The 14,222-nt window shown below is 36.2% G+C and overlaps 1 protein-coding gene across 2 annotated transcripts in view; it reads right to left on the bottom strand.

Annotated features, from left to right (window-relative positions):
• Positions 1-14,222, bottom strand: part of CREB1 (cAMP responsive element binding protein 1) — a 74,756-nt gene that overhangs the window by 59,895 nt on the left and 639 nt on the right. Inside the window, exon 1 of one of the 2 annotated variants that reach the window (XM_015561116.1) lies at positions 1,971-2,044. The exons of the other annotated variant lie outside the window; for it this stretch is intronic. The gene's annotated coding sequence lies outside the window, so the exon portion shown is untranslated. Of the gene's footprint in view, positions 1-1,970; positions 2,045-14,222 lie in introns of those variants that run through there. 2 annotated transcript variants of the gene reach the window in all.

The raw sequence follows: 14,222 nt of genomic DNA, 5'->3' as shown, positions 1-14,222 counted from the left end.
GAAGACACAGCAAAGTAATTTTGCTTCATGATGACGCACCATCACACACTTCAAAACCAGTTGAAGACACGTTAAAAGATCTTGCCTGGGAGGTATTACCCCACCCACCATATTCACCAGACCTTGCTCCTTCAGATTATCACTTGTTTGGATCCATGGCACATGCACTTTCTAAGCAGCACTTCAAAATGTACGAAGAAGTGAAAAATTGGGTCTCTGAATGGTTTGCCTCAAAACAAAAGTTCTACTGGGGCAGTATCCACAAATTACCTGAAAGATGGGGGAAATGTGTAGCTAGCGATGGACATTATTTTGAATAAAGTACTTTTGATGTTTCTCTTGAAATTATCGTGTTTTCTTTGATTACAAAATCGAATTATTAACCGGTACACCTGGTATACCTAGAAACATCTATGAGCAACACGTAATACTCTCTACAATTATTTGGTACTTATTATTTAGTTTTTAGGATATCATAACTGTTTGAAAGCCTTGCTAACACATTCTTAACATCTTCAACATGTCTGTATTAATTTTATAAAGTGTTAAGATTTACTAAAGAAAGTGGTAAAACTTTGAGGTGCTAAACAACAGACTTCAGCTTTCCAATAATTAATAACTATGTTGCACTGCCTTTTTCCCTTTATCTTTTTCCTTGTACAATTTTTCTTTTGGTTGTTAACCTTAAATACTTATCATTTATCTTTATCACTAGAGGCCCAGTGCATGGATTCATGCACTGCGGGGAGGAGGGTTCCCTCAGACACTCCTGCGCCCTCTCTCAGTCCGGGACCTCTCAGCAGATGTCCACCTGCCTGCAGCGGTGGTGAGAGCAGCTCCCGCCACTACCGCTGCGCTCACCACCCATGAATCCAGCTTCTGGCTGAGCGGTGCTCCCCGTGGGAGAGCACGGACCATCAGGGGGCAGCTCCTGCGCTGCGTATCTGCCCCCTGATGGTCAGTGCGCATCATAGCGATGAGTTGTTCTGCCATTCGGTCAATTTGCATATTAGGGTTTCATTATATAGGAGGGTATGTCCAATCCAGCATAATGAGATTTATGCAATCAGCACTGGAAATTTAATAATGCTCCAGGTTTCTGATGCCAATAATAGTCTTCTGGTATGAAATACAAGTTATCTTCACTGAAATCAGTTATACCGCATATTCAAATATATGTATATAATGTACACACACACCTCAATACACGTATCAACTTCAACTATAAAAATTTTATTAGATTATACTGATTACACCTTAACAAAATGAGGTTATATACGTTTGTAGAAAAACAGTAAAAGAACAGGCGATATAATAAAATAAATTTGTTGTCTATCAACCTAAGTATTCTGACACAATTTTCTCTGTGCTCTTACCAAGGTCTTTCTCCTTTAATTGAAGAACAAACCCATACCTCAGTCTCTAGATATTAGAGCAAGCATGTCAAACTCAAAGGCTAACATGGGCCAAATAAAGAAGGTTTAAGTTTATATGAGCCGCAATAAAAACAAAAGGTTTAATGTTTGTAGAAACGTAGGTTTATTTCAATAGAGACATGTTGAATACCAAGGGCTGAAATAAATAATTGTTAACATAAAATAATAGAACATTTTAATAAAAATTAATATATTTTCTTAAACATTAACTTACCACACACTGAATAACTGCACAAATTAATAAGCATAATGCAAATAAGCCTATTTTTCTTGTTCTCCGGGAGCAAAATATTTTCTGTTGCGCACACCAAGCAAGTCAGTACACGACTAATGATGTGACAATTGGCTGTTGAAATATTCACTGCTAGTATTGGTGGAGAGAAATGGTGCGCTGGCGAGTAAGGGAAATGAATTGCAACACGATTATAGTAATCAGTCATTAGCGAACGTTGTAGTTCGTTATTAATAATTATGTGTAACAGGGTATTATAAAAATTAAGTTATGAAATTTTTATTAAAATGTTTCTTACATACCATTATATTGGCTGGGCCGCAAAAATATTTGTTGTGGGCTGCGATTTTGACATGCTTGTATTAGAGGAAGGCAAGGAAAGTTATATATGAAATTAATTCTCTATTACTTAAATTGATAAGATTTAATCATTTATAAAGCAAATAAAATCTGAAAATGCGTTTATGTCTATTATAAATTCTTTGTATTAATAGAAAATACCTGTACCAATGCTACCAAAAAGAAGGCAGCATACAGCAAAGGTGAATGTTTTCAATGTTATTTAATAAAATTAATTACCTATATACATTTACTGAATTGAACTCAGAGAAACTGCTTTAAGTTCAATGTTTATATTTTCTAATTTATTGCTATATTGTGAATACCAGATTTGAACACTATTTTTAATAAACTAAGTTATTTTAAAATATATAGCATGCACTATAGAAAAGATACTGTCCCCCTCAAAGGAAGTACTTAATAGAAGTGAATTAGAAAAATGTTATTTGATTTATAGAAATGTACTGCATGATTTATGTCAGCTATCCTAGAATATGTAGCTAATTAATTAATATATAGAACCTTTCAATAAGAAAACTTTAGTACTTTCTTAAAACAAAGTTATTTTTTAAGTATTGGCAAAGTGTATATGCTTTGTTTTCCTGTAGGTAAGACTACTGCAACCATGACTATGCATTATTTTAGATAACTTTTATCCCATTTCTCCCCATTCTCCTTTCTTTCCAAACACCCAACTGAAACTATGTTTCCAGATTTTTACACCATAAGCCTTTCAAAGAAGTGATCCTATATAAACTTCCAAATATGAAGTTCTACTAAATGGATTTTTGGAGCTGAACTGTTTTCCAAGGAAACATACACCTCCTACATACAGTTACTTTTAGAAAAGCAATTTTTGTGTTGACTAAAGAATGAAACTGTCTTCAACTTTTCAATTCTGCTTCATAAACTACCTTAATGCCGAAACTGTAAAGACCCACAGGAGTGTGACCTATTCCATTTACTCAACAAAACCAGAGGGACTTTGTTAAAATCACGATTCAAATGGAAATCAATGTCCAAGTGCTTTTGAACAGTAAGTTTATAAAATCAACAATTTATTATTTTAATAGTTGTTTTAAACTAAATTTGAAATGCTATTCTTGGCAAATTATTTATAAATTAGACATGGAAGATTGAAAATTCAGTTTTCCTTAAATAAGTCAGCATATTACAGTAGGAGTCGTCAGACAGGAATTTTGGTTTTGGCTCTGACTTTAGATAAAGAACTAGAGATGTTAAGAGATTTGTAAGGAATTTACAATACTGTTCAGGGCTATACCACATAACCTCCAATATTACAAAAAGTTAAGAATTCTTTGCATTTGGCAATGGAACTGCATGGTCTATTGATGTTGCTAATCATTTTAACTATGTCTTTCTTACTAAAAAAAGCCCAAGCATTCATGGAACCAAGGATATATTGGGACTATACTTAAAAATTAGCCATGGTTAATATATAACGACTAGAGGCCCGGTGCATGAAATTCGTGCACTCAGCGGGGGGTGGGGGGGTGAGGGGGGCAACGACAACACAGTCAGCCCAGCCTGCATCCTATCACAGTTCAGGAACCCTTGAGGGATGTCTGTCTGATGGCTTAGGCCCCCCATGGGACATCCTTAGTGCTGCTGTGGAGGCAAAAGAGGCTCCCGCCACAGTTGCAGTGCTCGGTGAACCTGGCTTCTGGCTGAGTGGCGCTCCCCCTGTGGGAGTGCAATGACCACCAGGGGGCAACTCCTGTGTTGAGTGTCTGCCCCCTGGTGGTCCTGAGCATCATAGTGACCAGTTGTTCCACTGTTGGGCTGAAAATGGCTCTCCAAAATCCCCCAAGGGGTCCCAGATTGCAAGAGGACGCAGGCCAAGTCAAGGGACGCCCACCGGTGCACAATTGGGGTTGGGGATGAACTGCGGGATGGCTCCAGGGCATGTCTGGCCAGTCTCACTCAGTCCTAATTGTCGTCGGACCCCAGCAGCAAGCTAACCTACCAGTTGGAGTGTCTGCCCCCTGGTGGTCAGTGCACCTCACAGCATATCATTAGGTGAAAGGCCTTAGCATATCATTAGCATATTATGCTTTGATTGGTTGAATGGCTGACCAGATGACTGGACACTTAGCGTATTAGCCTGGTAGTGATTGCTGGTAAGGTCATTTTGATTAATACAATCTCATGTTATTTCTCATGTCTCAGAGATGGGACAGGATGAGTTAATAAAGCATCAATAAAAATTCAAAGTAAGAAAAATTTTTAAGCAATGGAAAAAACCCAACTTCCTTGGCTTAAAAAAAATAAATCTGTAATTTCAGTACATTTTAATTATATGAAATCTATATTTCCACTTCCTTTAATCTGTGCAACTCTAAAGGGGCACTGTTTTTAATCTATTTAAATCTGTGACCCTGCAAGAGGGAATTTTTCAACAAATACATGTTCTGTGCCTATCACATATGTAAGTGTTCTGCTAAAACTGGGAACTAAAAAGAAGCAGACAAGAACCTTTCTCTCACTGAGCTTACAAGCTAACAATGGGTAAAATATAGGGTGGAACAAAAGTAGGTTTACAATTTGCAGCATGGAAAAACAGTTCATTCTGGTATTATTTTATTTTTATTTTTTTGTTAATCTTCACCCAAAGATATTTTTCCATCAAGCCTGCAACCGAGGTTATGTGCCCTTGACCAGAATCGAACCCACAACCCTTCAGTCCGGGGGCCGATGCTCTAACCACTGAGCTAAACAAGCTAGGTCAGCAATAAATTATTAAAATTTTCCAGGCCTCAATTTAACCATATGTAAAAACAAAAGTTATGGGTACTACTCTCTTCAGGGTAAAAGTTTGTAAAGTATGAATTCCCCAAATACAGTAGAATTTATGAGTCATACACTACACCCACACAAGTGTCATAATAAATTCTCTCATAAATAATTCTCAAAACATAGTACTTAAAATGTTTCACTTGAAGTTGTCATTTTTTTGATTTTTGTTTCTGATGAAAAGAAACATCATCAGTTACCCCAACTAAGGGATCTAGACACAGAATAAATGGAAGTCCAGAGGAGACATGGTATAAGTCCAAATATGCATTAGTGGCTTTAGTTATTTTTCATCAAATAATGATGTCCTGTTTGTCTGGGCTTTCAGGGATATTTAGAAAATGTTGTAATTAAATAAGAATTTATGATGTCCAAGACAGGGACACCAAAAGCACAAGCAACAAAAGGAAAAATATATGAACTGGAAATCATCAACATTAAAAACTCTTGTGCCTCAAAGGGCACCATCAAGAAAGTGAAGACCTGACCAGTGTGGCTAACTGGTCAGAGCATTGGCCTGTGCACCAAAGGGTCCTGGTTTCTATTCCTGGTCAAGGGCATGTACCTGGGTTGCACGGCCTGGTCGGGGCACATGAGGGAAGCAACCAATAGATCTCTCTCTCTCACAATGATGTTCCTCTCTCCCAATCCTTCACTCTCTAAAAATCAATGGAAAACATATCCATTGAGGATTAAGAAACAAACAAACAAAAAAATAAAATGAAAAGACTGACCAATCAATACAGTGTGACCCTAATCAAGACCCTAACTCCTTTAGTCCTCTGTATCATCCATCACATGGAAGCCACCAGGAAGCCAGGCGTTTGAGCATGAGCTCACCTGCGACTCTAGGTGTGGCACCATTTCTTTAATTGACAACCTTTACTTCCTCGGCTGGGAAAAGAAAGCAAGACAATTCACAGAATGAAAGCATATTTTGTAAATCATACATCTTGTCTCTAGAATAGTAAGAACTACAACTCAATAAAAAGACAACTAGCTCAATTTAAAAATGGGCAAAGGATTTGAATAGACATTTCTTCAAAGATATATAAATGGCCAATAAGTACATGAAAAGATTCTAGACATCATTAGTGATCAGAGAAATCCAAACTACAGAGATACCACTTCTTACCCCCCAAGATGGCTATAATGAAAAAGAACAACAAGTGTTGGTGTGGATGTGACCCTCATAGAGAATAGGTAAATCTATATACAGAAAATAGATTAGATTTAGTGGTTGCCTAGTGCTGGGGAAGAGATTGAGGGGTGAAGGCTATGAGATGCTAGGTTTCTTTTGAGAGTAATGAAAATATCCTAAACCTGACTGTGGTGGTAGATGCACAACTTTTTGAACATGCTAAAAACCAATATACTGTATATTTGAAATTAGTAGATTGTATGTGAATATTTCAATAAAACTACTAAAAACTATGATGTCCAATGTTTACACTGCAATATAATCTACCATGAAGGAGAGTGAATTAAGAGTCAGGAAATCTATGTTGTAGCTCAATTTATCATGTCATTCCTGTTTATATTGTTCCTCCTCTTATATGAAATTTAAAGCTTCCTGCCTCACACTCAGAGTTCCTCATAATGTGAGATTATAGTTAATGTAATACTTCCTTCAACAACTTGTGAGCACATTGTTTATTCTACTTCCATGTCTTCATTTTTGTTGTCCATGCCATAGCTTAGAATACACACCCTTTTATCTCTATTTATCCAAGTTCTTCAGTATTGTTTAAATTCTTTCTCACAAAACTTTCCCTCACTAAACTGTTTCTCTTTTAGGCCCCTATAACCCTTCAACACAATAGTGAAAACTGATATTCTGCCCTGAATAAATCATTTCCACTACACCATAAGTTCCTTGAGGTTGGGAGCCATTATAATCAGGCTTTAGTATTTATAGCAACTAGAGCAGTAGTTCTCAACCTTCTGGCCCTTTAAATACAGTTCCTCATGTTGTGACCCAACCATAAAATTATTTTCGTTGCTACTTCATAACTGTAATGTTGCTACTGTTATGAACTGTAATGTAAATATCTGATATGCAGGATGGTCTTACTTAACTGAATAAATTTGTGATTATTTCACTACAAAAAGTTTTTAAATAAATGTTCATTGAATAAAGGACTAGACTGATAAATGGCAATAAGTAAAACCAACGTACTACTATTACTGGTCAGAGCAAACAATAAAGCTACTGACATTATATAAAAAGAAATACCCCTTTAAGGATACAAAGTGAGAACAAGCAATAATTTTTGCTTGTGATAAAAAAAACCCAAGATACTTCTCAGTCTCCTACTGCCAATCATTTATACAAACAGAGATAACGGCCCTAAAAATAATGTTTATTGAGCTTTGGCTAAACTACAAACATTTTTAACTATATCTAATATTATCATATAGTTGTAACTGAAAACTCACATGCATATCACTAGCTCATTCGGAATATACTTAAAATTAAAGAAATAAATCTTAGTTTTAGAGAAGATTCATTAATATTTGGGAAAGACATTTTCTATTACTATTGGCATAAGTCAACTTTCAGGCTCACTCTCCACTCCTATCCAGGTCACTACTTAGCTATTTTAACTTCTGCTAAATTCCCTCTTCTCCAATCAAATGTCAGTCTTTACTTCTTTCCTTTTGGGAAAACAACACACACACAACCTTAACATCAATCTCTTACACTTCAAATCTTTGCCCCTTGTTAGGATCCTCAGAGATCCTAGATAAATTCAGCAGCAGGAAAAATCTTATGTGCTTTTCATCTTGGTTCAGGCAGCTCATCTCATTATGGTAAACTCCTTTATTACCTTACCTCAACCCTGAGAAAAAGCAACTCAAGCATTTAAAAGTTTTTCAAGGAGTACTACTGTGTTGTTGTTGTTTTTTTTCTTTTGAAGTTGAGATTCATGTAACTAGCCTCAAGCATAGATTAAACATATAAAGGTAATTTTTCATCACTGGAGAACTGTCTTCTTCTCTGTTAGGATAAACACCAGAATATGAATGATTAATCTTGTCCCCTCTTCCTTTTGGTAACCTAGTAGACAAGTGAACAAAACTCTGGGTAAATTGTAACAACACATCTTTACAGGGCCATGTCTGGCAGATCTCAAAGAATGCAAAACAAAGCAAACAGGACACGAGACATGAGTTATTTGTCCTGTGCATATATATATATTAAGGAGAGAAAAGCATTCTGAATAAGAAAAATAAATGGCTAGTCTTACCTAAGTTTCCAATGTCTCAGAAACCTACATTTATAGATATGATAGTGTAGAGTAAGTTTAAAACCATACTTTCTTCTTAAGACTTCAGAAAGTTGACAAAGGCAACCTCTATATAATGGTTGATTTAGCATATACATTAAATGGCAGAGGAAAACAGCCATTTTCTCCTTATCCGTTTGTTACTTTAATTCATTATCTTTACCTCCTCCCCAAAAGGCAATTCAACAACTCCATATCGTGAGAAATTATTTAATTCCCTGGCAGCACACAGATATATATTACAGAAGAAAAATGTTTTGCCTTTAAAAACTTTAATTATCCCCCCAAATCTTTAAAAGTGCTTTGTAAATGTTTCAGATAAAAACAGCATATTAGCCCTAAGCAGTTGGCTCAGTGGATAGAGCTTCCACCTCCCTATCTTTTTGGAAGATGGGGAGCTTATCTATGTCCCTCCTACTGGATTATTAGTTATCTTCTTCTTTCTAACTTTAATCAACTAAAAAAATGTATAGCATATGTATTTTAAAGATAAACAAAAAGCATTTAATCAGGTTAAATGCTGCTTAGAATAGCCAAAAAATATATAAAGAGAGATTCTGAAACTTAATTTCGTGCTCTACCTGAAGTACTACTTGGTCTAATTGGTTGACCAAAGACTTCTGGGGGTGAGGTAGGATCATCTTAGCAGTAAAATCTCAGTATAGAACAGGGGTGGGCAACCCCCGGCACGCGTGCCAAACATGGCACACTAGTAACTTTTGCTGGCACGTGAAACCATCTCTTATAATCTTCCATTTACAATTTTTTTCTTAATATCGACTTCTTTATTTTTCAGATAAATTCAGTGTAGGTGCATCTTAGATAAATAATTTTACATAACAAGTTATCTTAAAGACCATAGACATGGATTGAAGAGAGAGGGGAAGAGCAATTTCAATAGTGTCAAAACGACCTATTAAGGACTTGGAATGCCATTGCAGAAAATTTTTTCTGCTTAAGAAACTGCAACAGCGTTACTCTCCATGTTTTCATCCACATGCACTTGTGAATCTTTGCTCCCAGTGATGAATTTTGTTAAGTCTCATAATAGGAGTAGCCTGATGGATGAAAGTAGTAGCTCGTGCATATCTCTGAAGGTCACAAAATATAAACCTGACGTAAAATCTCTGTCATCGGTGATGCAGCAGCAAAAGTCCCACTGATAATATCAAATGGAGTCATAAAGTTTTCTGTCAGACTATCAGTGTACATGTATACATTAAAAAATAAATGTATTTTTCATCATCATATACTGTGTTTTTGTTGCTCAAATGAATTTTATTATTTCTTCAAGGTTCTTCACATATGTACACCTTAAGAGATATCAAGTAGGCGTAACATGTTCTCAAAAAATTAGGGTTGGCACACAGAAGAATTTTGAGTTAGAGAGTTTGCTGGTTTTGGCACGCACTCACAAAAAGATTGCCCAACCCTGGTACAGAATCATATAGGCGAAACTATTTACTTAGGCATCTATAACAATAAAAGCATAATATGCTAATTAGACTGGACGTCCTTCCAAACAACCTTCTGGATGAAGGCAGGGCTGTGAGGGAAGCCCGGGTCCCAGGTGCCAGAGGGAAGCCAGTGCTGGCAGCCGAGGGAAGGAAGCCTACTCTTGCACAAACTTTGTGCATCGGGCCTCTAGTCAAATAAAAATCTGACAATTACACTAAAAAATTTAGAAAATCATCAAAGAATAAGTTAATGACTATGCAAAAAATAAATACAGGAAGAAAGCTAGTATTCTCATTCACATCACTGGGTCATAATATCCCATGAAAATAGTCTGCTTAAAAAAAGGATTGCCCAGCTGAGCCGGCTGGTGTGGCTCAGCAATTGAGCACTGACCCAGGAACCAAGAGGTCACAGGTTCCATTCCCTGTCAGGGCACATGCCTGGATTTCGGCTCCATTCCCAGTAGGGGGTGTGCAAAAGGCAGCCGATCAATGTTTCTCTCATTGATGTTTCTTTCTATCCATCTCTCTCCTTTAAAAAAAAAAAACTCAATAAAAACTTTTTTTTTTAAAAGAACTGAACTACATGAGATATTCTTTCTCATTTAGAGAGAAAGCTATTGAGAATATTTTGGCTGAAATAGCAACAGGAGGTAGGATAAAGAGCCTCAACAAGAGTTAAATTCAGACTAACTTCATAGTTAACTCTTGCACACCTTGCATGCCTTTTCATGCACAAAAAGCTAACAAGGTAATGAGGAAGTTCAAATGACAATTTCCTGTCAGAAACTGTTATTTATCAGTCAAATGAATTCTCTTTCATTTAAAGAAATAAAGGCATAATGATAGATTACTTTAAAGGGTCACGTAAGATCTAAAAATAAAATCAGCTAACTAGTTAATATGGGTACATTCATATGATGAAATACCTCATTGTTAAAAAACAAAAATGAAGCTCTTTTTGCTAAGCAGTATTGAGTGGATTAAAGCAAGATAAATGATGGTGTATATAGTAGACTATCATTTGTATAAAAGGAGGGGAGAGTATATACGTATTTGCTTGTGTATGAATATATACCTCTAAATGAATAATTGGCAATACTCGGACGACTTGGTGGGGGTGACACACACACAGACTTTTCCTATAAATTTTGTTTTGAATTATGAATTATCTGAATGATATTAAAAAATAAAACTGAAAATATAAAACTGTAGTATTCCTCTTTTTCATTATTTCACCAAGTATGATCTCTCCTTCCTTTGATATTCTGCCTTATTAGTCATCATGTCCTCAAAGTTCCTTTAGAGTAGCGACAAGACAGTGTAATTCATCTTTAGATTTGCTGCAGCTTCTACTCCATAGTAATATTAATGCATAATTTAAAAATAAAGAATATTTGTTGGGCACTTGTGTAATTTAATATGTATTAACTTATTTAAACAATTTACATGTATTAATTTATTTAATTCCCACATTTCTATGAGGTGGATATTGTACCTTTATGACCAAGCAAACTGAGGTATGGAGAAGAAACCTGCTCCATGTCCCACAGCTAGGAAGTTAAAATAAGGCTTAAAAATGAGTATCTATCATTGAGTCCCTAAGGAGGTACTTTACCTCATGACCCTGTTAAAAAGGTGGTATTATTCTAATTTAACAAATAAGAAAACTGAGGCTGAGGAAGATTAAAAAATTCCCTGTAAGTCACAAATTTCCTTGAGGGTAGGCACATGACAATAGTGTCAGCAGGGATTCTAACACCTAATGCTCTTTCCACTAACTACATTCTGTCACAGTGAATGCTAACTAAATACCTGAATTACCACAAACTGTTGTCTCAAGTGATACTGCAGTAGAAATGAGTTCACACACAAGAAAAAGAAAATCCTTGCCCTAACCAGTTTGGCTCAGTGGATAGAGCGTCGGCCTTCGGACTGAAGGGTCCCAGGTTCGATTCCGGTCAAGGGCATGTACCTTGGCTGCAGGTGCATCCCCAGTGGGAGATGTGCAGGAGGCAGCTGATTGATGTTCGTCTCCCATCAATGTTTCTGACTGACTCTCTACCGCTCTCCCTTCCTCTCTGTAAAAAATCAATAAAAATGTATTTAAAAAGAAAAAAGAAGAAGAAAATCCTTGCCCTGACCGGTTTGGCTCAGTGGATAGAGCGTCGGCCTACGGACTGAAAGGTCCCGGGTTTGACTGTGGACAAGGGCATGTACCTTGGTTGCAGGCACATCCTCAGTAGGGAGTGTGCAGGAGGCAGCTGAATTGATGTTTCTCTCTCATCAGTGTTTCTGACTCTCTATCCCTCTCCCTTTCTCTGTAAAAAAAAAAATCAAAATATATTTTTTAAAAAAAAGAGAAAAGAAAATCCTTGCCTTTTTTCTATTCCCTGTCTACTATATCCTTACATTCAGATTTGAGCTCTTAACTATTCAATTAAAATGCCATCACTGTGACACTGTACATCAAGAAAGATATGCTTATAAGACTGTGTTACAGGCAAACAAGTGCATATAACTGAATCTAGTAAGGTATTTATGGAATAAATGAAATTATAAATTCCAGTGATACATTGTAAGCATTAAGTTGCAAGAACATTTTTTCTACTGTAGAAGAGGAAAAATATTTTTAAATTGACATGAAGTGGGGAATACATACATGTGGGACAAAAGTAGGTTGTTATTCATATGGAAAATGACAATAATTAATAGATTAATAAATTGTAATATAAGAATAAACTTTCTTGTACTAACAACTGTAAACCTGTTTTTGCCCACCATGTACTTGGTTTTACTATAACCTTACAACTGTAAGCCTATTTTTGCCCCACCCTGTACTTGGCTTTTAATATAACCATATTATATTCCAAAACAACAAAACAATGTCTTAGAACGTGACAAAATAAAGCTACTTCTCTATGAAGAAAAGTTTCTATTTGTCAGATCTGATCAAGAATATAAATTTTAGAAAGCAGAAAAGGGAAGTGCCGTTTTATAGATCAGGTTTCTAAGTTTCCTTAGGCTCTTACATGAAAAAAAAAGTCATTCAAAAGGGGTACCAGCTTTAAGTCCCAGAAGTGCCTTTTAACATTCTTCAGTCAATTTGTGTCAAGGATTCATTCATTTTCTGAATACATGGTCCATTAATAAATTAATCACAGATTTAACTGTGATATTTTTACTGGTCCGTGAGAGGGGGTAGAAGTGTAATTTTTAGTACCATGCTCCATGTGAATGTTCACATATTAATGAATATAAAAGTTTGAAAAGTTTCACTTGGAATTGCTAAGAATTAAGAGATTATGAATTTATAAATAAAGTTTAAATTTTCACAGAGGAAGAGTTGTCCTATATTCTCTGTAGGAGAAAGACGTTTCTCAACTGATGCTGGGTTTCAGAAAATCTTTCTTAAAGAAAAGCAGTAATCTATAACATCATCAATACTATAATTTCCTCAGTGTTTGTCAATAAAATCATCTTCTCAGTCCTTATGGAAAAACTCTTTATTGCATTTTCTTAATTTTTTCAACAATGACAAATTGCTAATGTGTGTTTAAGACTTGCAATACAGCAAAGTAGGTTTTCAAAAAGTGACCTGGCAACAGGAAAATAAGAGGGCTTCTATTACCAATCAGTATTTATTCCTCACAAGAAACCTTGTATATTAACTAGTTCTAGTGAAATGTGGCAGACCAAGTGTTTTTAAAACAAATAATTCGCTCATCTTTTGCAACACCTAAAAATAACCGTTTTTTGTTTTTTTTTTTTACTTTTAAATCGGGAAATAAGCAGTGAGTGTAAAAGATTTCAATAGCTGGCAACCAAAAGTATCTTTTATACTAAACCTTTAGGAGGTGGAACTGATGTAAGCTAAGGCTGGAATGAAATTCTAACTCCTAAAAGAGGGTATGACACACTTAAATAGGTCATACTGCAGGTCCGCTAAAAATCATCTTTTTAATCTTTAATGTGTCAATGACTTCTCTGCCATGCCTTTTCCGAACAAAGAAAAAAATAAAGCCTTGTGGCCGAAACCGTCAGTCTCCGGTCGGGGTTACCCACCGCATTCGGGAGACAAATAGTGGATATTTTTAAAAAATGCCTATTTTTAGAATTAGTATTAATCAATATGTTCACGTTTAGACAGAAATATGTGGGGAAACATGGTGGCGGGAGGCGGGGTGGAGCGATCCAGAGGGCCCAAACGCGTTGGCATGGTTGGCAAGAAAAAAAACACACATAAAAAGTGATGTAAAGCAAAAGTACATCGACCGAAAACGAGGTGTTTCACCATCATAGATCTCAAGCGATCACCTTATTGAAAAGGGTTAAAAGCGAAACTGTTTTCAAACGCCAGCTTCCCTTTTACAAGATCCCAACTGTTTCAAACTTATTAGAAATGTTTTGTTTTTTTCTTAGCAACCCCTTCCTCCCAAAAAGAATGCATTTCCATGACTACTGCCTTAGGGGGGGTAAAAAAAAGGCGAGGGGAAAAGAGTCAAAACTACCTAAAAATGCACAAGCCCTCCTCGCTCCCGGAGCAGAAGAGCCAGGGTCCCCGCCATGGTGTGGAGCGAGCGGGGGGAAAGGGCACGAACAAAATACAGGACGAGGAGAAGCCGTGGGTTCCGAACTTTATTGCACAAAGAGA

Source organism: Myotis davidii, unplaced genomic scaffold (assembly GCF_000327345.1).
Source record: "Myotis davidii unplaced genomic scaffold, ASM32734v1 scaffold394, whole genome shotgun sequence".
Taxonomy (NCBI): Eukaryota; Metazoa; Chordata; class Mammalia; order Chiroptera; family Vespertilionidae; genus Myotis; species Myotis davidii.
Note: the sequence above shows the minus strand (reverse complement) of the source record. Positions and strands in the feature narration are given on the sequence as shown.